The sequence below is a fragment of the Xenopus laevis genome, chromosome 1L (assembly GCF_017654675.1).
Source record: "Xenopus laevis strain J_2021 chromosome 1L, Xenopus_laevis_v10.1, whole genome shotgun sequence".
NCBI classification, from domain to species: domain Eukaryota; kingdom Metazoa; phylum Chordata; class Amphibia; order Anura; family Pipidae; genus Xenopus; species Xenopus laevis.
This window is the reverse complement of record NC_054371.1, coordinates 138,509,497-138,534,094: the sequence shown is the minus strand read 5'-3', so window position 1 is coordinate 138,534,094 and position 24,598 is coordinate 138,509,497. Positions and strand designations below refer to the sequence as shown.

The window sequence follows — 24,598 nt, the reverse complement described above, 5'->3', positions numbered from 1 at the left end:
TCCACATTCTGCCTTCCCTACTGCCTGGCCTTTTCTTCATGTATTTGCAATACTCTACCTACACTTATCTGTCTGCGTTTGCCATACTCTTCCTGCCCTATGCTGGCTTGGTGTGCCATACTGTGCCTGTGTGTGCCATACTATGCTTGCCCTTTGTTGCTTGTGTGTTCCATATTGTACCTGCCCTATGCTGTCTGTGTGTTTTATATTCTGCCTGCCGTACTCTATCTGTGTGCCCTACTCTGCCTGCCCTACACTGCCTGTATGTGCCATACCCTGCCTGCCCTATTCTACCTGTGTTTTCTATACTCTGCCTACCCTATTCTTTCCTACTCTGCCTGTCATATTCTACCTGATTTGCCATACTCTTCCTGTGTGTGCCACATTCTATTTGCCCTACTCTGCCTGTATGTGGAATACTCTGCTTGCCCTACTATGCATAAGTGTGTGCCCTACTCTGTCAGTGTGTGCCATACTTGTCCTGCCTTATTCTTCCTGTATATGCAGTAATTAAGTGCTGTAGTAAACCTGTTTGTGCCATACTCTGCCTGCCCAATTTTGCCTGTGTCTGTGCGCTCCATCCTCTGCCTGCCCTACACTGCATGCGTGTGCCATACACTACCTTTCCAGTGCTGCCTGTGTTTTCCATATTCTGCCTACTCCAATCTACCTGTTTGTGCCATACTCTGCTTGTGTGTTCCATACTCTGTTTGCCAGAAGCTGCCTGTTTGTGTCATACTCTGCTTGCCTCTATTCTGCTTGCATTTTCCACATTCTATCTGCCATACTCTACCTGTGTGCGCCATACTCTGCCTGCCCTATTCTGCCTGTATGTGCAATGCTCTGCCTGCGCTAATCTGTCTGTGTTTGCCATACTCTGCCTGTTCTATTCTGCCTTTATGTGCCATTCTCTGCCTAACCCATGCAGCCTGTGTGTGCCATGCTGTGCCTGTGTGTTACATACTCTGCCTGCTCTATACTGCCTGTATGTGCAATTAATAGGGTGCTTACCCTACTAAACCTGTGTGTGCCATACTCTGCCTGCCCAATTTTGCCTGTATATACAGATGAAGCCACTTGGATTTGTGAGATAAATGCGTCATGACTCATGGTTAATTGAAGAAACTGCGTTATCTAAAGTCATCTTAACTCATTTAATGCATTTAACCTTTTCATTAGCATACCAAAGCACCATTGTGAACAATGGTGAATGCTTTAATTAGATGGGATGTTGTGACGCAGTTTTCTGTGTTAAATGAGATAAATGGGATATCTGTGTTTAGTTATTCTGTGTCAAACAGACAAACCAAAGTGGCTGCATCTGTACCATACTCTGCTTTTCCTATGTTGCCTGTGTGTTCCATATTGTGCCTGCCCTTTGCTGCCTGTATATTTTATATTCGGACTTTCCTACTCTATCTGTGTGCCCTGCCCTGCCTGCCCTATGCTGCCTGTGTGTGCCATACCCTGCCTGCCCTATTCTGCTTGTGTTTTCTATACTCTACCTGCCCTATTCTGCCATACTCTGCCTGTTCTATTCTGCCTTTTTTTGCCATACTCCTCCTTTGTGTGCCAAATTCTGTTTGCCCTACTCTGCCTGTATGTGAAATACTCTGCTTGCCCTACTATGCCTGTGTGTGCCTTATTCTGTCAGTGTGTGCCATACTCTGTCACTGTGTGCCATACTTTGCCTGCCCTATTCTGCCTGTATGTATAATAATCTACTTGCCCTAGTAAACCTGTATGCCTTACTCTGCCTGCCCTACACTGTATGTTTGTGCTATACACTGCTTGCCCTATGCTGTCCGTGTGTTGCATATTCTGCCTTCTCTGCTCTGTGTGTGTGTTTCATACACTACCGTCCCTATGCTGCCTGTGTTTTCCATATTCTGCCTACCCCAATCTACCTGTTTGTGCCATACTCTGCTTGTGTATTCCACATTCTGCCTGCCCTACTCTACCTGTGTGTGATATACTTTGCCTGCCCTGTTCTCCCTATATGTGCCATACCGTGCCTCCCCTGTTCTCCCTGTATGTGCCATACTCTGCCTGCCGTATTCATCCTGTATGTGCAATACTCTACCTGCACTAATCTGTATGTTTTTGCTATACTTTGCCTATTTTATTCTGGCTGTGTGTTCCATACTCTGCTTGCCCTATGTAGATTGGGGTAGGCAGAATATGGAAAATACAGGCAGCACAGGAAAATTAGTGTATGGCACACACATGCAGTGTAGGGCAGGCAGAGTATGGAGCGCACACACACAGGCAAAATTGTATGGCACAAACAGGTTTACTATGGCACGTAAATTATTGCATATACAGGCAGAATAGGGCAGGCAAAATATGTCACACACTGACAGAGTAGGGCACACACACACACATACATAGTAGGGCAAGGGCCCTATGCTGCCTGTGTGTTGCATATTCTGCCTGCCCTACTCTCTATGTGTATGCCCTAATTTTCCTGCCCTACGTTGCCTGTGTTTGCTATACTATGTCTGTTCTATTCTGCCATGCTCTACCTATCTACCTATTCTGCCTTCTTTGCAATACTCGTCCTGTGTGTGCCACATTCTGTTTGCCCGGCTCTGCCTGTATGTGCCATACTCCGCCTGTCGTTTTCTGCCTGTATATGGAATACTCTGCTTGCCCTATTAAACCTTTGTGTGCCATAATCTGCCTGCCCAATTTTGCATGTGTGTGTTATACTCTGCCTGCCCTACACTGCATGTGTGTGCTATACACTGCATGCCCTATGCTGTCCATGTGCTCTATATTTTGCTTGCCCTACTCTGTCTGTATGTTCCATACACTTCCTTCCCTTTGCTCCCTGTATTTTATATATTCAGGCTACCCTAGCCTACCTTTGTGTGCTATACTCTGCTTGTGTGTTCCATACTCTGCTTGCCCTATGCTGCCTGTGTGTTCTATATTCTTCCGGCCCTATTCTGCCTGTGTTCCACATTCTGCTTGGCCTACTTTACCTGTGTGTGAGATACTCTACCTGCAGTGTTTTGCCTGTATGTGCAATACTCTGCCGATGCTGATCTGTCTGTGTGTGCCATACTCTGCTTGTTCTATTCTGCCTGTATGTGCCATACTCTGTTTTTCCATTGTTGCCTGTGTGGTCCATATTGTGCCTGCCCTACACTGCCTGTCGGTTTCATATTCTGCCTGCCTTACTCTGCCTGTGTATGCTATACCCTGGCTGCCCTCCTCTCACAATCCAAATAGTAAACATTGAATTGAATTAAAAGAGAGAATACTGGATCCTTGTTAATTATATGTGGAATTTCACTTTTTGGGAAGAGGCGGTATCGATTACCCAATTGACATTTAATTTATTAAAGAAAAATAATAAATAAACCCTCTCTCTCCACCACCTCACCAATTCTCAGTATTTTACCTACTGACAAAGTGCTTAGTGCAGTTATCAAAAGTTGAAATAACTAAACATAACATCTCAAATATGATTCATTTGTTAATTACTGAGGATTAAATAAATAAAGTTAATTGACAAATCAAAGTGCTTATGTTTAATTAATAGCGTGTTGAGGTAGAGAAATGTGTATTAATTGCTTGCCTATGTAGGACCAAATACTCATGACCATTAGGTTGTACACATTTAAAAATAATACATTTAAGTGTGAGGGCTAGTGCTAATTGAATCTCAGATTGCCAATGAAAAAATGAATCTGAATTGGTTGTTAAAAAAGCTTGAGCTAATAGGTGTTGAGAGAATGAATTTATTAAATATTTAAAAAAAGATCAAAAAGATTACTAAAACCCACACTTAAGAAATGGAAGTAGGAAAAGGAAAATAGTACAGAGGTGGAGAAGTCCCAAGAAACTGCTGCCTGATTGTTTTCTAGGCCCTGGGACCCCACATGGGGAGACAGTAGGATGCTGGGGACTGTGGTCTCAAGACTACCTTTCTATCTTAAAAGTGGGCTATTCTTCCCTGTAAAACCACAAATCCACCTGTGCCATGTAACAAAACGAGTTAAAATGAGAAATTTTAAATGCGGTTAAGGTAGGCTACGTTGTTCAATCAACACAATGTTCCAAAGCAGTCGATTTTTCCCCAAATATAAATACAAAGTTAATTTGCTTAGGTGGCCATCATCACTAATAGCAGCCCTAACATATGATATATTGTATAAAAGCACCTAACATCTCCTAAACAAACTGGTACTGACCATTCCAGTCTAAATGATTTAAACCTGATTTAGTACACATGCATTATTTCCCCTAAAATGTGTCGCTAGCATCTCTGTGCTGCACTTACTAACTCCACATTGCCTTACTGGAAAAGTTACTTTACACACTTTTAACATGACTAAAACCTGATTCAGTTCAAATGCATATTATTTTCCATCATATGTGTTCCTATAGTAGCTGTGCTGCACGTACCTCTCATCTAAAGCTGCATCTGATAATCTTGTAACTGTCACTAGTTTTTCCAACGGTCACTTTGTAGTTGAAATACAGCTACAATCTGCAGGTTGGAAAGTCCTGCTCTAAAGTGTTACAGACTCCACATTCGAAAAGTTACTTTAAATACATTAAACATGATTTAAACATGATTTAGTACAAATGCAATGCAATTTCCCCTAATATATGCCTCTAGAGCATCTGTACTGTCATTACCTCTGTTCTAAAGCTGCATCTTACAATCTTGTAACTGTCACTACTGGTTTTAACTGTCACTTTGTAGTTGAAATACTGCAATGCAGGTTGGAAAGCCCTGCTCTAAAGTCTTACTGATTCCAGCTTGTCTCACTGGAGATATCACTATACACATTTTATACATTAAAACATGATTTAGTACAAGTGCAATGTCAGGGGGCATAGTAGGTATGGTAACACTGCACATGGATGCTTTTAGATCTGGGTTGGTGGGACAGCCATGGGCTTTTGTTACAACACAAGCTGTTCCCAGTGTCCAAATCCACAAATTGGGGATTTAACTAAAAATGACTCACAAAACCCTAAGACTAAATGGCACATCACCAATCCATCAACTTTTTGCTAAGAGCCACCCCCTTGAGGTAAGAAAATTTTCGTTGTGTCCTTACCTGGCAAAACATCATTATGTTGAGCTGGCAGACTGATTGGGTGTTGCTGATGGGAGATAAAATCCTATTCCCTTCACTGCCTTCTCTTGCCAACATTCAGTTTTTCCTACAGCTGGTACCAGTGCATGATGGGAAAGTGTTTAGCCAATCAGTAAGGTGTCCTTAGACATATGGTGGATAGAGCTTCACAGTCAATACCAGGACAGTAGGAAAGAGAGCTTGACCAGTAAGGAAGCTGGGCTAAACCACTAGTTAAAATAAGAAGAGGGGCAGTTAAACTGTGAGTGCAGAAGTGTTAGAATCTAATCCCACTCTATGGAGAGCCCACATATGAACTGCTGGTAAACATGTTGAGAGGTTTACAGTGTAGTTACATGTCATAGGCAGTGCTGTCAAGTGGCACAGATTTAATATGACGGCCATTTTGATCTGACTATGGAAATAAGAAAAACCCCAAGTTTTCAGGTACCTGTTTATACAGATAGATAGATGGTAGGTAGGTTGAAGCATAGCATCTTTGAAAACCCCCTGGTACATCGAGTAGTACAAGTAAAGGATCTATTAATGAAAATGCTCGGGACCTTGAGTTTTCCATTTAAGGGAGCTTTCTGTAATATGACCCACCATACTGTAATCCTCTTCGTAAAAATGTTATGTTCCCAAAAATGTTTTTTTCCTCTATGAATTTTATTATTCGTCAAATAAAAGGGTTCTGCCTGTAAATAGTCAATTCCAATCAGTCTGCACCTCATACAGTCATGCACAAATCACTGTGAATGTGACTGCCAGAGATGTCTTGCATATACTCTCCATAGTCTAACATTAATGCTGTAATGCTTACCCTAGTCAATAACAATGTAAATATTGTATTTCAGAGTAAAAGTGCTTATAACCTTTGTATACATAAAGAATACATTTATTTATCTCATGTCCCTGATTTTATATTTTCCTGGATTTTACATAATTTTTCCTGGTTCCTTGAAAATATAAAATAGGGTTTCTACTGTACCTAATTTCAGAGTAAAAAAAAACTCACTGCACAACACCAACCAGTTATCATCACACCATGTAACAACCCAAAATTGATTAACAGCATTTGAAGAGTACTTTAGGAAAATATACTCCACTGAGGAACCATCTGAAGACTTTATCAATCTTATGTTACAAAAAACCAAACTATTAGAAATAGACCAGACACAGAGGGAAATGCTTAACACACCAATAACAGCAGCAGAGATATCAAGCATAATAAAATAACTGGCCACTCATAAATCACCCGGATTGTTTCACTGCAGAATATTATAAAATACCGAAATCACATATGATATAACTATTAACGCATATATATATAATCCAATGTTCCAGAGGTGGAATAAATAATGACCTAGCGGAAGTATGCAGTACACTAATCAATCCCCAAACCGAATAAAAACCCCACTATGTCATGTCAACCTTAAAATTATTACTAAGATACTGGCCTAGAGACTTCAACTTTTACTTAAGGTTTTTTAACTTTACATTAATATTTAGTACAACGTAGAGGGTGAGATTCTAAAACAATTTTCAGTTGGCTTTCATTTTTTTATTATTTGTTTTTCATGTTTGAGTTATGAAGCTTTTTATTCACCAGCTCTCCAGATTACTATTTCAGAAATCTGGTTGCTAGGATCCAAATTACCATAGCGATCATGCACTGATTTGAATAAGAGAATATGAATAGGATAGAGCCTGAACAGAAGGAGAAGGTAATAAAAAGAAGCATTAATTATAAATGTGTAGCCTTATATTTGTTTTTTAGATGGGGTCAGTGACCCCTATTTTAAAGCTAGATGTTAGAAGAAGGCAAATATTTTAAAAACTATTAAAAAGGATTAAGGAAAAAAAAAAAACGCCATAGCAAAATATTCTTACTGTTAGCCATTCTATAACAAGTTAGAATTTAATAGAAAAGTGAACCAATCCTTTAAAGGAACAGTTCAGTGTGAAAATAAAAACTGTGTAAATAGATAGGTTATGCAATTGATCCTCAGCATTCAGCTCAGATTCAAAAGCAACAGATATGACCCATGTGGCCCCCCCTCAAGTTTCTGATTGGTTACTGCCTGGTAGCCAGGGTAACCAGTCAGTGTAAACCAAGAGAGCTGAAAAGCAAGAAGTAGTGTTCTGACTGACATGTTATACATCAAATCACTCCAGCCTTTATACATTACATTTTTGGCTAACTATATTAGAAACATGTTTTATTTTGCACAGCCTATCTATTTACCCAGTTTTTATTTTTACACTGAACAATTCCTTTAATGTAGCACCGCTTGGCTTTGCACACAAGTGACAGTCAACACGGTGAATTAGGATGGCAATAACTGCTACAAAATTTTTTGCTAGGAACAATGAAAGTAGAGACTTCCCTTTGAGCCTTGAGATAGAGAAGGCATTTGATAAAATGTTATGGCTCTTTTACTTTAGTGCACTCCATATTAGAATGCTGGGTGACACCTTCACATATTGTATCAGAAAAATATGCACTCATGTTCAAGCTAAGCTACTCATCAATGGCACTATAACCAACCCAATAGACATAAACAGAGATATGCCTCCTCTCCCTTCTTCTGTTGAACCTATCATTTGGCCCTCTCCTTAGGCTCCTTTGAGATATGACCACATTCCATCCAAGGCATCAAAATCGGATCACATGAAACAAAGTTTACAGTATTTCGTTATATATAACAAAGCCAAAGCAGGGCCTGCCACACATCCTATCCTTCATCCAACAACATGGCCAAGTGTCTGAGTATTGGTATTGATGCATATGAAATATTTCTATTGAGCAATAAAGGGAACCCCAGATGGAGTAGAACATACATCTTTAAATAGGCCAACAACACAATCACTTACTTTAGCAGACAAATACAGAAGAATTCACATAATATATATGCATATAACATCACATATTGCATAGAGGAAACTCTGCAAGAACCAAACAATGGCAAGCACATCTTGTGTCATACTCTGCCTGCCTTATTCTCCCTGCATGAGCTATACTTTATGTTCCACAGACTTCCTGCCCTATGCTACCTCTTTGTTCCATATTCTGTCTTTCCTACTCTATCTGTGTGTGCCATACTCTGATTCCATGTGCTATATGTGTGTTCCATATTTTGTATGCCCTACTCTACATTTGTGTACAATTTTCTTTCTGCCCTACACTGCCTGTATTCCACATTTGCCTTCCCTACTGCCTGGCCTGTTCTACCTGTATTTGCAATACTCTACTTGCACTAATCTGTCTGCGTTTGCCATACTCTTCCTGCCCTATGCTGGCTTGGTGTACCATACTCTGCCTGTGTGTGCCATACTATGCTTGCCCTTTGTTGCTTGTGTGTTCCATATTGTACCTGCCCTACACTGTCTGTGTGTTTTATATTCTACCTGCCGTACTCTATCTGTGTGCCCTACTCTGCCTGTATGTGCCATACCTTGCCTGCCCTATTCTACCTGTATTTTCTATATTCTGCCTACCCTATTCTGCCATACCCTGCCTGTCTGGAGCGCACACACATAGGCAAAATTGGGCAGGCAGAGTATGGCACAAACAGGTTTACGTAGATTATTGCATATACTGGCAGAATAGAGCAGGCAAAGCATGTCACACACTGACAGAGTAGTGCACACACACTTGCATAGTAGGGCAAGTAGGGCAAGGGCCCTACGCTGCCTGTGTGTTGCATATTCTGCCTGCTCTACTCTATATGTGTATGCCCTAATTTGCCTGCCCTACGTTGCCTATGTTTGCTATACTATGTCTGCTGTATTCTGCCATACTCTATCTATCCTATTCTGCCTTCTTTGCAATACTCTTCCTGTGTGTGCCACATTCTGTTTGCGCGGCTCTGCCTGTATGTGCCAAACTCCGCCTGTCCTTTTCTGCCTGTATGTGGAATACTCTGCTTGCCCTACTTAACCTTTGTGTGCCATAATCTGCCTGCCCAATTTTGCCTGTGTGTGCCATACCCTGCCTGCCCTACACTGCATGTGTGTGCTATACTCTGCCTGCCCTACACTGCATGTGTGTGCTATACTCTGCATGCCCTATGCTGTCCATGTGTTCCATATTTTGCTTGCCCTACTCTTTCTGTATGTTCCATACACTTCCTTCCCTTTGCTGCCTGTATTTTCTATATTCTGGCTACCCCAGTCTACCTTTCTGTGCTATACTCTGCTTGGGTGTTCCATACTCTGCTTGCCCTATGCTGCCTGTGTGTTCTATATTCTACCAGCCCTATTCTGCCTGTGTTCCACATTCTGCTTGGCTTACTTTACCTGTGTGTGAGATACTCTGCCTGCAGTGTTTTGCCTGTATGTGCAATAATCTGCCGGTGCTAATCTGTCTGTGTGTGCCATACTCTGCTTGTTCTATTCTGCCTGTATGTGCAATAATCTGTTTGTCCTTTGTTGCCTGTGTGTTCCATATTGTGCCTGCCCTACACTGCCTGTGAGTTTCATATTCTGCCTGCCTTACTCTGCCTGTGTATGGCATACCCTGGCTGCCCTCCACTCACAATCCAATAGTTAAAATTGAATTGAATTAAAAGAGAGAATACTGGACCCATGTTAATTATACGTGGCATTTCACTTTCCGGGAAGAGGAGGTATCGATTACCCAATTGAAATTTAATTTATTAAAGAAAAATAGTAAAAAAAAACCCTCTCTCCACCACCTCACCTAATGGTCATGAGTATTTGGTCCTACGTAGGCAAGCAATTAATACACATTTCTCTACCTCAACACACTATTAATTAAGCACAAACACTTTGATTTGTCAATTAACTTAACTTATTTAATCCTCATTAATTAACAAAAGAATTATATTTGAGATTTTATGCTAAGTTATTTAAGCTTTTGATAACTGCACTAAGCACTTTGTCAGTAGGTAAAAGATTGAGAATTGGCGAGGTGGTGGAGAGAGGGGTGGTTTTTTTTTTACTATTTTTCTTTAAAAAATTAATTAAATTGGATTAGTAACCATATACTTGAAGAACAACTTCTCCGCCTTTGGCAGCTTTTGGAGTTGTTGCTTTGACTTCAGCTAAAATCTGCAGGTTGGAAATCCCTGCTACTAGACATGTTATTATATTCACTGTTCCAAAGCAGTAGATTTTTCCTCAAATATAAATCTAGGAACCAGGGCCCAATGTTAATTTGCTTAGGTGCCCATCATCACTAATAGCAACCCTAACATATGATATATTGTATAAAAACACCTACCATCTCCTAAACAAACTGGTACTGACCATTCCAATTTAAATGATTTAAACCTGATTTAGTACACATGCATTATTTTCCCCAAAATGTGTAGCTAGCATGTCTGTGCTGCACTTACTAACTCCACATTGCCTTACTGGAAAGTTACTTTACACACTTTTAACATGATTAAAACCTGATTCAGTTCAAATGCATATTATTTTCCATCATATGTGTTCCTATAGTAGCTGTGCTGCACTTACCTCTCATCTAAAGCTGCCTCTGATAATCTTGTAACTGTCACTAGTGTTTCCAACGGTCACTTTGTAGTTGAAATACAGCTACAATCTGCAGGTTGGAAAGCCCTGCTCTAAAGTGATACTGACTCCACATTTGAAAAGTTACTTTACATACATTAAACATGATTTAAACATGATTTAGTACACATGCAATGCCATTTCCCCTAATATATGCCTCTAGAGCATCTGTGCTGCCCTTACCTCTGTTCTAAAGCTGCATCTGACAATCTTGTAACTGTCACTACTGGTTTTAACTGTCACTTTGTACTTCACTTACTGCAATCTGCAGGTTGGAAAGTCCTGCTCTAAAGTCTTACTGATTCCAGCTTGTCTCACTGGAGATATCACTATACACATTTTATACATTAAAACATGATTTAGTGCAAGTGCAATGTCAGGGGGCATAGTAGGTATGGTAACACTGCACATGGATGCTTTTAGATCTGGGTTGGTGGGACAGCCATGGGCTGTTGTTACAACACAAGCTGTTCCCGGTGTCCAAATCCACAAATTGGGGATTTAACTAAAAATTACTCTGACAAAAACCTAAGACCAAATGGCACATAACCAATCCATCAACTTTATCCTAAGAGCCACCCCCTTGAGGTAAGAAAATTTGGTTGTGTCCTTACCTGGCAAAACATCATTATGTTGAGCTGGCAGACTGATTGGGTGTTGCTGATGGGAGATAAAATCCTATTCCCTTCACTGCCTTCTCTTGCCAACGTTCAGTTTTTCCTACAGCTGGTACCAGTGCATGATGGGAAAGTGTTTAGCCAATCAGTAAGGTGTCCTTAGACATATGGTGGATGGAGATTCACAGTCAATACCAGAACTCTAGGAAAGAGAGCTTAACCAGTAAGGAAGTTGGGCTAAACCACTATCTGAAATAAGAAGGGGGGCAGTTAAACTGTGAGTACAGAAGTGTCAGAATTATTGTGAACATAATTCAGGTTGTTGATGTCATTGTTAGCCTGATAGGTAGTTGTTATTGCATGCTGATAGCTAATCCCACTCTATGGAGAGCCCATATATGAACTGCTGGTAAAAATGTTGAGAGATTTACAGTGTAGTTACATGTCATATGCAGTGCTATCAAGTGGCACAGATTTAATATGACGGCCATTTTGATCTGATTATGGAAATCAGGAAATTCCCCAATTTTCAGGTGCCTGTGTATTTTGATAGATATGTTTATGAGCATATTTTGTCCTTTGTATGAGTATGGAATGGCACAGTGTCATTGTGATGTGATTGTGGATCAAATAAAAACCAATCTGGATAAGCTCATTCATGGTATGTGCTTAATTTGTTTTATTTGTTTTTTTATAGAAACCAAAAATTAGATAAACCCAATAAAACGGTCTTGCCACCAACATGGATTTATGTAGCTTAGTTGCTATCAAGTACAAGGTACTGTTTTATTATCATTTTTAAAAAAAAAAACTGAAGGTTTAGGAATGGACTCTATAGCTGATGGGCTTCCCATTTGAAACTGGAATCCCATACCTGAACTATGAATTGGTGTAATTTGCTCCATCCAATGGGAGACTTGTTGGGGTACAAAAATAAAATGGACTGGGGATCAAGTAAATACAGTATATATATAAACTCAAATGCAGCCATTATAATCATATACTGTAGAAGCAGAAAGAAAAAAAGAATAATACAACTTCAACATATTTTGTATGTGTACTGTTTTATTAGTATATTGCATTAGTGCATTAGATAAATTAACTTGTGAGATTCGGCCCTTCTCGCTTATATCATTTATTCACCAGTACTTCACCCTTAAGCTTAAAAAATACAATTTCCTTAAAGTGTATAAGATATTTCTATTCAAGTTCATATTGTCATATTTAAGTTTCCTTATCTTAAAATGAGCACAAGCTTTCTCTTTTTTTTTTCTGCAATAATCTCCTCCATAGATCTTAAATTCTCACTCACATTATACCAATCATCTATATTAATAAAATCTTTTGCTTTTGATTTAACAGTTACCATACTTCTTGCTGAATGCAGTATTTAGTCAGTGGATCTGAGATTTCTCTTAGGGTATGTGTGCCATATAATATAAATATACTGATAGTATTGGTTTACCAGTGAAAACACCTCCAGCATAAGTCTGTGGTGCCGTATAATACCATCTTGAGATAATTTTTTTATCCTGATTCATATAATCTTATTACAGAAAAAGCAGGAAGTAGTGTTCTGGCTAATATGTTAGGCATCCAGTCACTCCAGCCTTTATACTTTAAATTTTTGGCTAACTAACTATATTGAAAATTGTTTTATTTTGCACAGAAAAACTATTAGAAACTTGTTTTATTTTGCACAGCCTAACTATTTACTTAGATTTTATTTTTACACAGAATTATTCCTTTAAACTTTAGTTCTCCTTTAATGCAAACTTTTGCTTAGCGATGGTATATTCAGCAGCATATGATTTTACACATTCACAAAAACACCATTTTAAACATCTTTTTACATCCCCCTTTTGTATTTTTCTGTCAGTGGACCTTTTGGGTTGCAGACTGGAAACAGACAGGCTAATAACTGAAAAACGATACACACATTAAAATGTGAACTTCCTCTTTTATTCATATTATACTGTATATCTTCCTAGTTTGAGTGGGACCCAGAAACCAAATAACATTTTAAATTCCAGGCTAAAGACCTTTAGGACAATATTTTACTCCACCTCACCCCTTTAAAACCAATCACAATAGGGCATGGAGCATAAAATGTGTTCAGTGAAGTTACATAGTTAAATCGGGTTAAAAAAAGAAAGTCCATCATGTTCAACCCCTCCAAATGAAACCCAGCATCCATACACATACGCACACTCCCACTGACCCCTCTATACACTCACATAAATTATATATACCCATATCTATACTAACTATAGAGTTTAGTGTCACAATAGCCTTTGATGTTATGTCTGTCCAAGAAATCATCCAAGCCATTCTTAAAGGCATTAACAGAATCAGCCATCACAACATCACCCTGCAGTGCATTCCACAACCTCACTGTAAAGTACCCCTTACGTTGCTTCAAAGGAAAGTTCTTTTCTTCTAGTCTGAAGAGGTGGCCTCTGGTACGGTGATCCACATGGGTAAAAAGGTCCCCTATTGTCTATAATGTCCTCTAATGTACTTGTAAAGTGTAATCATGTCCCCTCGCAAGTGCCTTTTTTTCCAGAGAAAACAACCCCAACCGCGACAGTCTACCCTCTTAATTGAAATCTTCCATCCCTCTAACCAGTGTAGTTGCACGTCTCTGCACTCTCTCCAGCTCATTTATATCCCTCTTAAAACTGGAGCCCAAAACTGCACTGCATACTCCAGATGAGGCCTCACCAGGGACCTATAAAGAGGCATAATTATGTTTTTACCCCTTGAGTTTATGCCTTTTTTATGCAAGTACTTTATTTGCTTTAGTGGCCACAGAATGAAGTAAATCTATATTAACTAAAAAAAAACTGTGTGTGTGTGTGTGTGTGTGTATATATATAAATAAAGGATCTTTTCAAAGTCCCTGTGTGCAACAGCATCTTCCTATTTTGTCTATATAATATTCTGTTAGCACCAGGGCCCAATACACCCATCTAGTGTGTGCATATGGCTCCAGCAAAAAAAATAATAAAAAAAAAATATATATATATATAATATATATATATATATATATATATATATATATATATATATATATATATATATATATAGAGCTTATATATATAGCTTTCCAGAGGAGAATGAGTGCACACGGAACCCTTGGATAGGTTATTGTTAAACCATAATTTTATTTTATGTTAATTTTTTAACGTCTTTATGATAACATATTTTTACCTTTTGTATTATACATTCTGTGCTTTTTCACAGGACTTTTTTCTATTCTCTTTTCTAATCACATGGGCAACAATGCATATGGTGGTGATTGGTCTCTTCTCTAAATTCACATGACTCCATCTGGTGCACGTGATAGGGTGAGTGCTTCCTTCTTTGTCTATTTAAAGTGTTGATTTTAAACATTCATGGTCTTGAAAAAGGTCCTAGAGGTGGACCGAAACTTCGGCCTGTTTTTAATTAACTTAAATAAAATTATGGTTTTAAAATAACCTATCCAAGGATTCCCAGTGTGCACTCATTCTCCTCTGGAAAGCTATTGATAATACATATTTGAGTAGCACCTGGGTATTTTGTTCAGTTCAGTGGTGTGCGGAAAAAACTAATTTTATATATATATATATATATATATATATATACCAAATGAAAAGGAACACACAACCATAAAGAAGATCCGAAGGCTGGGTGCCAGTCTTTTAAATATTTAAATAATCCCTTCGGTGACGGCACTCCATATTCAATCACGATGCAGACAAATAAATCAGTTCATGCAGGTTTATTAGGTGGACCAACGTTTCGATTCCACACAGGAATCTTCGTCAGGGTGAGAGTGCCAAACACAGACAGCCAATTTAAACAAACAAAATGGTGCCAAAATTCTATTGCTAGGGAGCCTAGCAACACGAGTGTGAGGAAAAAAGGGTTAGGCGTGAAGTGAAAAGGAGAGAGAAAGTCCTAGGGGGTGGTATAAAGTGAGTATATCTCACATGCATCTGCAATCTCACATATAGGGACTAGGGTAACATCCAGCGCAATGAACTATTATGTCAAAGGAGCATACTGCTTGGCTATATACCCCAATTTTAGCCAAGGGTGACATCACCCATATGGCATGCTAAGGGGTACTCCTGCTACCCACTAAGTTAAGGGGGGCATTGAGGCGGTACAATCAGGCGTGCAAGAATGTAAGAGTAATAAAAGCAATATCTGTGTATCAGAGCATGGTGCTGTATAGGACGTAACAAGACAGTAAGGAGCTGGTATGTCTATGCATATTGGTATATATCAAACAAAAAAGAAAACAAAAAAATAAATGTTAGAGGCAAAAGAGAGAGAGCAGAGATGTAACACAATTCTATATCCTGGAAGGGGTAAATAGTCAGGGGATATGGCAACATAGTCTGTGAGCCAGCAGGCGGACAATAGTCATTAGACGGTCCTTATACAAAACAGCCAAGAGGAAGTGTTTCATTAAGCCCACGTGGGGCTACAGTATCCAGTTTGTAGATCCATCTGGATTCCATCCTTAGTAGCGATTGATCTCTGTCACCACCCCAGTCCAGGGGGGGGTTGATGATCTCTAGCCATACATCTGAAAGTTGGCAGAGAATGTCCTTTAAGTATGAAATGTTTGGCTGCTGTTTGTATTGCCTTTCCTTCCTTAAAGGAACAGTTCAGTGTGAAAATAAAAACTGTGTAAATAGATAGGCTATGCAAAATAAAAAATGTATCTAATATAGTTAGTTAGCCAAAAATGTAATATTTAAAGGCTGGAGTTAACAGATGTCTAATAAAACAGCCAGAATCCAACTTCCTGCTTTTCTGCTCTATAACTCTAAGTTAGTCAGCGACTTGAAGGGGGGCCACATGGTACATTTCTGTTCAGTGAGTTTGCAATTGATCCTCAGCAATCAGCTCAGATTCAAAAGCAACAGATATGACCCATGTGGCCCCCCCCCCTCAAGTCTCTGATTTGTTACTGCCTGGTAACCAGGGTAACCAGTCAGTGTAAACCAAGAGAGCTGAAAAGCAGGAAGTAGTGTTCTGACTGACATAATATACATCAAATCACTCCAGCCTTTCTTTATACATTAAATTTTTGGCTAACTAACTATATTAGAAACATTTTTTATTTTGCACAGCCTATCTATTTACCAGTTTTTATTTTTACACTGAACAATTCCTTTAAGTGCTTTGCTGATAGCGGACCTATGATTTCCAATATGTTCTTTTAAGGTGGTGCAGGTTTTGCCTACATAGTACAGCCCACAGGAACAGGTAATAATTTATACAACAATGTATCTTTTTCCTGTGTGAGGATGAGGGAAATCAGGGCCAGTGAGGAGGCTTCTGCATGTCACACAGTCCGGGCATTTATAGCACCCCAGTTTTTTCTGTGTAGTGAGCCAATTGATTTCAGTGTTTGCCAATCTGATAAAGTCTGTACGTACTAGTAGATCCCTAAGGTTTCTGTCTCTTCTGTATCCAAACATGGGTTTAGGAGTGCGATGGAGGGAAAGTGATTAATCCATGTTTAACATTGGCCAATGTTTATTGACACTTGTGGTCAGATGTTGAGAAGCTTTGGAATATGTTGTTAAGAAAACCAGTGAGGTATTTGATATATCTTTGGGTTGTTTTGCCATAAGTAGGTCGGACTGTGTGTATTTTAGTGCCCTTTCAAGCTGTTGACATAGCAGGTTCTCTGAATAGCCTCTCTGCAGGAATCTCTCAAACCTGTGAGCTGTTATTCCTTATCACCCGGAGGAACAGAGAATAGGGAATACCCCTAATTGTAGCTGGCGGGTGATTACTACTTGCTTGCAAAATAGAATTACGGTCTGTTGCTTTTCTGAACAGTCTTGTGCTGATATTGGATTCCTCCAGGAATATGTTTAAATCGAGGAAATCGATGTTGTTGTTGAAATTCATGGTCAGCTTGATCGGAGTATCCAGGCTGTTAAGATGTTAGTGAAAGGAATGTAGGGCCTCTTCTGTGTCAGTCCAATTCAGGAAGAGATTGTCTATGTACCGAAAGTAGGTCAATATTGACTTTCCCAATAGTGGGTAGATGTGTGTGCCTTCGAATGCCAGCATAAACAGGTTGGTGTATGATGGTGCCAACCGTCCCCGCCACCTGTAGGTAGTACAGCTTTTCAAAGTGAAAGAAGTTCCTTGTTAGGGTTAATTCTAATAGTTGGAGTAAAAATTCAATGGGGGTGTCCGTGGGGGAGAAGTAAGGAGAGCCTTCCTACATGCCCAAATCCCTTGTGCATGTGGTATCACAGTGTAGAGGCTCTTGACGTCCATGGTCACCAATAAGCAGTTATGAGGTAGGTCATGTAGTTCAGAGAGTCGCCTGATCACATGGCTTGAGTCCTGTGTATATGACTCCATACTTTGTACAAAAGGCTGTAGATAGTGGTCAATGTAGGTTGCAACAGATTGATATAAAGACCCTATGGCCGATATAATGGGTCTTCCTGGTGAAGAGGAGAGAGACTTGTGTACCTTCGGTAAGGTATATATAATGGGGGTACGGGGATATTCTGTGGTGAGGAATCGATGTGTGTTCTGGTCAAGCCACCCAGAGTCCTTGGCCAGGCCTAGCATGGAGTCCAATTCTTTTTTTAATTAAAAAGTAGGGTCGCCTGGGAGCAATTTGAAGGTGTTTTAATCTGACAGTTGCTCCAACAGTTCATTTCTATAGAACGTATAGTCTAATAGTACAATTGCTCCCCCCTTGTCTGCAGGGCTTATAACCAGATCAGTATCATCTTTCAGGCCCCAATGGGGGCCGAAAAGTCGGATTTATGTACACAATAAAAGAACTTTGAATTTTGCACAAACAAGGAAAAGTTGTGCTCACCACTAATTTTTAAAACCATTAGGCGGGGGTGCAATGAGGCTGTGACCACAAAATACATATAGACAAATACAAGAGGTCCTCTGCACTCAACCCATTATTAATACATTTTAAGACAGAGACATTTTGTGCATACTGCTACTGAAAAATGCCTTTACCCTTTAAACAAAACAGGGATTGTTTGTCCATATATTGCAATATTTTTAAGCTGGCCAACTACGTCAAAGTCATCCCATATCTGGCCAGTCCTATGCTCAATTTTCATCTGATTCATTAAGAATTCAATTGCTTAAATATACATTTTACAAAGGGACTAAGTTTTACCTACAACTTACTAGCTGCTTTCAAAGTAAAACTCCCAAACTTGGCTGCCCTTTTATTAGACACCAGTGGGATCACCTGACTATAGCTGGGAGGGGTGGGGGCCAGTATATTTTGGGACTATATATATATATATATATATATATATATATATATATATATATATATATATATATATATATATATATATAGAACAACAAAAACCGCACACACAGGACTTGTAAGGTGCAAATAAATAAAAAAGATTTATTGCAACGTTTCGGCTCCTGTACTCGAGCCTTCTTCAGGTGGTGAAGAAGGCTCGAGTACAGGAGCCGAAACGTTGCAATAAATCTATTTTTATTTTTTTGCACCTTACAAGTCCTGTGTGTGCGGTTTTTTGTTGTTCTATGTATTATTCATTATAACCTGCACCCGGGCAATTGCCTAATGGATTAGAGTGCTCCAGCTGCAGGAAAGAGTATAAATAGATAGATAGATAGATATATATATATATCTATATATATATATATATATCTATATATATATATCTATATATATATATATATATCTATATATATATATCTATATATATATATATATATATATATATATATATATATATATATATATATATATATATATATATATATATAACATAAGGTGTAGACAAATTCTAATTTAATAACAAGATGCTAATTTGGACCAGTGGGTAACCCATAGCAGCCAATGAGGCATTTGCATCTGTTGGACTGATAAAAGATTATTGCTGATTGGTTGTTATAGGTAACTGCACAAGATACTTGTAAGTGTTCACTTAATGTCCAAGTGTTGGTTTTCGAGGAGTATAATTAAACCTTGTTAAAAATGTATGTTTTCTCCACTTGACTGAAACTTGATGTCCCTGGGTTAAGAAGCTAATACTGTATATGTTAGGACTCAGTCCCTTGAAACTGGGACATGTCCTTCAACTGCCAGTTAATGCTCAGAGAACTAGTTAGCCTTTGGGCTCCAGAGGCACAATAATTTGTAAATATGTAAACTGAGAAATGTTTCTCAATTAGTATTACTATAGTGAAAGGTATCGTGAAAAATCTACCTTTTTGTCAATAGGTGTCACTCAAGCTCCTCACTGCCCAAGAAATGAGCAGCCATAGTGTTTTATACAGATAAAATCGAGGCCCGTCAAACTGTACATGCTTGAATGAGGATGTGTAACAACATGGTGTCCATCACTATCTTTGACATCATTTTTTACACAGAGGATTATGCTAGAGTTTTTTTCTACCTGATGGTTTCCTGTTAACTTGAATGTGTCAAGCCAGGTCTATGGTGCTGTAAAAAAGGCATCAAAATTAGGAAAGACAATTTGTATGCTGGAGTTTCAGATTGGGGTTTACATACATCTACAATAAAATGCACAGATTCATAAATGTGCCAGATTTTATGCAGCGATGTTTGACAAGTATGGGAAGCATATTAATACACCATGTTCATTGGCCGATTTGATGTCATTCTTTCTAATGCATAAATTCAGGGTCTAAGATATACACAGCTGTATAAATGTGCCATTTGTTATACACCATATTTTACACCCTTTTGCGGCATAACTGATTATAAATAGTGTAATGTGTAATAGTTTCGTCTCTTACACAAGGGAAGGTTCCCTGGATATAGATATATTGTATATATAGACAGGCATACCTAAGCAGATCACATATAGATAACCTATGTAATGTTTTGTGAGGTGCAAGTCACTGATCCCAATAGGCCTGACTACACTAGGCAGTCATACCAATCATGCTATGGTTCAACCGTCAGTCTGAATCAGTGTTTCTTTCTCAGGTTACTCAAATTAAGTTGGAGAATCACCCTCAGGACCCAAGACTTAATTTAAAACCAGTTAAAATCACCTTGATCAATGACTATTTTCTATTAAAATGGAGTCATAGGATCATGGAGGCCCACTGTAAACACAATGGGGCCTAATTTTGGCTCCTAGCCCACAAGTTAAGAATCTCTGGGCCATTCTTGATAGGTAATTCTATTGAAGTCAGGTCCCCCTCTTAAAATTTTACATCCATGTAGCGAGAAAAAAAAAGACTCCTTTTCAAAACTGGTAATTTTAATATCAGAAATGACTAAATCAAAATTCCCTTTAAAAATAAATTACACAGAGTGTTATACAGAGACATAAGTGCTGTGAACATCCGCAAATTTACAAAATAATTTTCAGAATTGCTCTTTTATTATTCCTTCACTGTGCAAAGTAAATGCAATACAGAAACTCACTCTTTGATATTACAGATGGACTACTAATTTTAAATTGCTGCAGAACCGTGTAGAGAGCTCAGGTGCATTTGTCCTTCAGAAATTACACATAAACTAGACACTGAATAAGAAATCAAAGCAGCATCCAGTAATTGAAAAGTACTTATAAGAGTAAGAAAAGTATCCGCAGCTGATGTTCTGCTGATGAAACACTACCTTCATATCTGATACACAGTCAATGATGACTATTCATGTGTACCCAACAAAATATGCATCAGATCTTCACTGAGCTCAGGTTCCAAGAGTTCTATTGGCCTATTAAGAATTATGAAAAATGCCTCATCGGTGTAGAGCAGTGGTTCCCAAACTGTGAGGCGGTGCCTTAGCAGCACCCAGGGGAGGCCCGGGTTAAGGGTCAGTTAGGGAAAGAGAGAATGCCTATTTGTACAGATATGGGACCTGTTATCCAGAATGCTTGAGACCTGGGGTTTTCCGGATGACAGAAGACTTCCATAATTTGGATCTTCATCCCTAAGTCTAAATGAAAATCATGTAAACATTAAATAAACCCAATAGGCTGGTTTTGCTTCCAATTAGAATGTATTATATCTTAGTTTGGATCAAGACCAAGGTATTGTTTCATTATTACACAGGAAAAGGAAATCATTTTAAATATTTTGGATAAAATTAAGTTAGGGGTCGTCGCAAATTATCCAGCAGAAAATGTGGTTGCCCTGTAATATAAGCAGATGCTACAGGGCTGTTTATTAAAATCTGATACAATTGCACTGGTTTCTGTGCTGCAATGTAGTAATTATATGTATTAATTACTAATCAGCCTTATATTGGGGCATTTCTATTCTATGTGTACTGTATATTGTGAGTGGGTCCCTAAGCTCAGTAAGTGACAGCAGCACAGAGCTACTGGGGCATCTTTGGAGACACAAAACATAATGTACAACATTTCTAGCTTACTTCTTTAGTTTAACTTTCCTTGTTCTTTAAGGACTGAAACATGTTCTAGATATGGAACAATAGCTGAATTATTGATGCTGGGATCTTTTTATCTGTCTTATTATGAAAGGGGGTTGAAAGAAAATGTTGAACTTCAAAGGGAGGTTAGAACCAAAAACACTCTGAAAACCTCTGGTGTGGAGTATGTATATTTGGGGGAATTGCCTAGTTCATGTCTAAGGTGAAATTTCCAGATGTGCTATCTAGGGATGCACTAAATCCACGATTCAATTAGGGATTTTGCCTATTTCAGCAGAATTCAGACTGGGTTGAATCCAAATGCCTGTTTATACTGAATTGAATTCTACAAAATTATGTGAATGTTTTCTTTTGCTGCATGTATGTTTTTTTTTCAACCCCCTTTGTCTGGTCTTCCTCGCATTTGGTTCATGATCCTGCCAAATCCTTCATAAATGATTGGGATTCAGTGCATTCCTAATTATAATGCAGTTTTTTTGGTCCACCTGAGACCCTGATATGCAGGACCCACCGGTCCTGCATAAAAAAAGCTTCTGCACCATATTTGGTAATCTTAATTTTCCTCCAGGATTGGACCCTTGCCCTTATATCAATTGGCCATTAAGGAGACATTAAGGGATTTACTCTCTGCTTTCTAACACCACTTTGGGAAATGTTATTACCGTATGTTATTGAACAGGTGAGACATTTTATAATGGCACGTCACCTACATATTACGACCAAAGAGACACCTACGCAGGTAGAAATTCTTTGGGAATCGAAGGACCCTCCACAGAGAACTATCTCTTATCTATACAAGTGTATTCTAACTTATCAAAATCTCGCCAAGCGATGCATTCAAACTTAAATGGGAGGAAGAATTAGGACTTACAATAGAGGAAGAAGATTGGGAAAAAATTGTCCTTTTGGTGCATTCAACCTCGGTCTGTTGCAAAATTCAGGAGCTCAATTATAAATTGTTAAGCAGTTGGTATAGAACCCCAGTTAAATTGGCCAAGATATACAAAACACTTCGACCAACATGATGAAGGTGCAATGAAGGGATGGGAAATCTGTCTCATATCTTCTGGGGATGTCTGGGATTAACGAACTACTGGTCTCAGATAAGGGAAACCATTAAAGAAATCACAGATGTAGAAATTCCAAATGCTCCTTTGGATCTGCCACACGTCTAGATCAATTCGGACATATCGCAAGTCAGTTGTACCAATTTTGCTAGATAAGGCTAAATTGCTTATTTCCTTAAACTGGAAACAGCACACATCTCCTAAAATGGTGGATCATCCACACAAGAGATAGAGAAATATAATCAGAAATGGTTTTATTGGACACAGTTTAAGGAAACAGACAGTGTAACAGGGAAGGTGTGCTAGGATTATCATGCACATAGAGCTGTTCGTAATTCCTAGGGAATGTAGAGGTTAATAGACTATTTAAGCATGTTTTACTCCTTTGTATAGTAAAGCTAGACTGGCTGATCTGAGACGCCTGCTCATAGGATATTCCACGTGGGAGATATGTGTAATAGCTAAAGCTTCTCTTTTCTTTCTTTCTTCTATCGGATTCATCTTATCCATGTCACCTGCTTTCTTTACATTCAGAGTGGAAATGGTGCCACGATTGCAGCTTTGTAATACAGACTGTAAAGAGTTAAAAGGGATAATGTATATTAACTGAATTTCCTTTTCTGTTTCTTTATGCTCTGTTTAAAACTTTCAAATAAATCAGAATTTTAAAAAAAAGAAAAGCTTTTGCAAAAAACACTGTACCCCCCACCCCATGTAGACCCCCCCTCCTCCCCCCTGGCTAACTACCCCGGGGAAAAGCCCCGTACTCCATACTTACCCTTCGGCGCAGATTCTTCCAGCGGAGTCCTCTGTAAGCTGACTGGGAGATCGGTATTTCTTCGCATGCGCAGTTGGAGCAGTTTGCAACAACTGCGCGTGCGTGGAATTACAGGGAAATTGCCGATCTCCCTCTCAGTTTTCATAGGATGCGGAAGATGGATGCGCGGAACTCCGCTGAAAGAATCTGCGGCGAGGGGTAAGTATGGCATATGGGGCATTACCCCAGGGGGGGTAGTTAGCCTGGAGGGATGGGGGTCTACGTGGGGTGGGGGGTACGGGGTTTTTTGCAAAAGGGTTTCCTTCTCCTTTAATGTTATCTTCCATTTTAGGGAATGCAGTGATCTTTCTACTCTTAAAGTAGAGGTGTGTTCTCATTTTCTTGTGATCATACTTACAGAGGAGGTTTCCATTGGACAGGCAATGGCATAAAGTCCATAGTCACCAGTGTTTGCTTGCAGGTCTAGACTGAGATTCAAAATAGGCCCTGCCACTTCAGGTACAGAGAGGCCCAAACAGCCCTCCACCAGCCCACTAAATAGTAACTGTCTATGGCAACTTTCAGCAGCCCCTCTGCAATTTACCAGAACCCACAGATTGCCAGTGCGGGCCTGGTTGCTCTACATGAAGTATTTCCATATTATTCATTCCCAGTACACTATAATATTTACTTACTGTTATACAATGAGGTCTAATCTTAACCAATGTTTCTCTATGCTGCCCTAATTAATATATACAGATGGTTCAGGAATAAATCTATGGATGCAAGTTTGAAACCCCTCTGTCTCCCACTGCATTTTTAGCAAGGGCTGATTTGCATCAATGATTCTTTTATCCAGATATTCAGTGCCTTGCAGGGTTTTTTTTAATTCTGGTGCACCAGGTTGAATTCAGGGATCCAGTTATCAGTCCCTTTAAAACATCACATTAAATGTATTCTCCTTTCTACTCTTTTTTGGTAGTAAATGAATGCCACATTTTCCCCTACTATTTTGGAAAGGTGCTGAGAGCATTCATTAACTTCTTCTTTTCCTCCACCTTAGTTTTTAGGCAGTTATTATTTTTCCTACCTTTTCT

The 24,598-nt window shown here is 39.1% G+C and overlaps 1 long non-coding RNA gene across 2 annotated transcripts in view; it reads left to right on the top strand.

The window, feature by feature from the left end:
* Window positions 1–24,598, top strand: part of LOC121394097 — a 205,559-nt gene that overhangs the window by 103,346 nt on the left and 77,615 nt on the right. For both annotated transcript variants that reach the window (XR_005961505.1, XR_005961504.1), the window contains one exon: window positions 14,504–14,607. This is a non-coding gene — a long non-coding RNA (uncharacterized LOC121394097). The remainder of the gene's footprint in view (window positions 1–14,503; window positions 14,608–24,598) is intronic.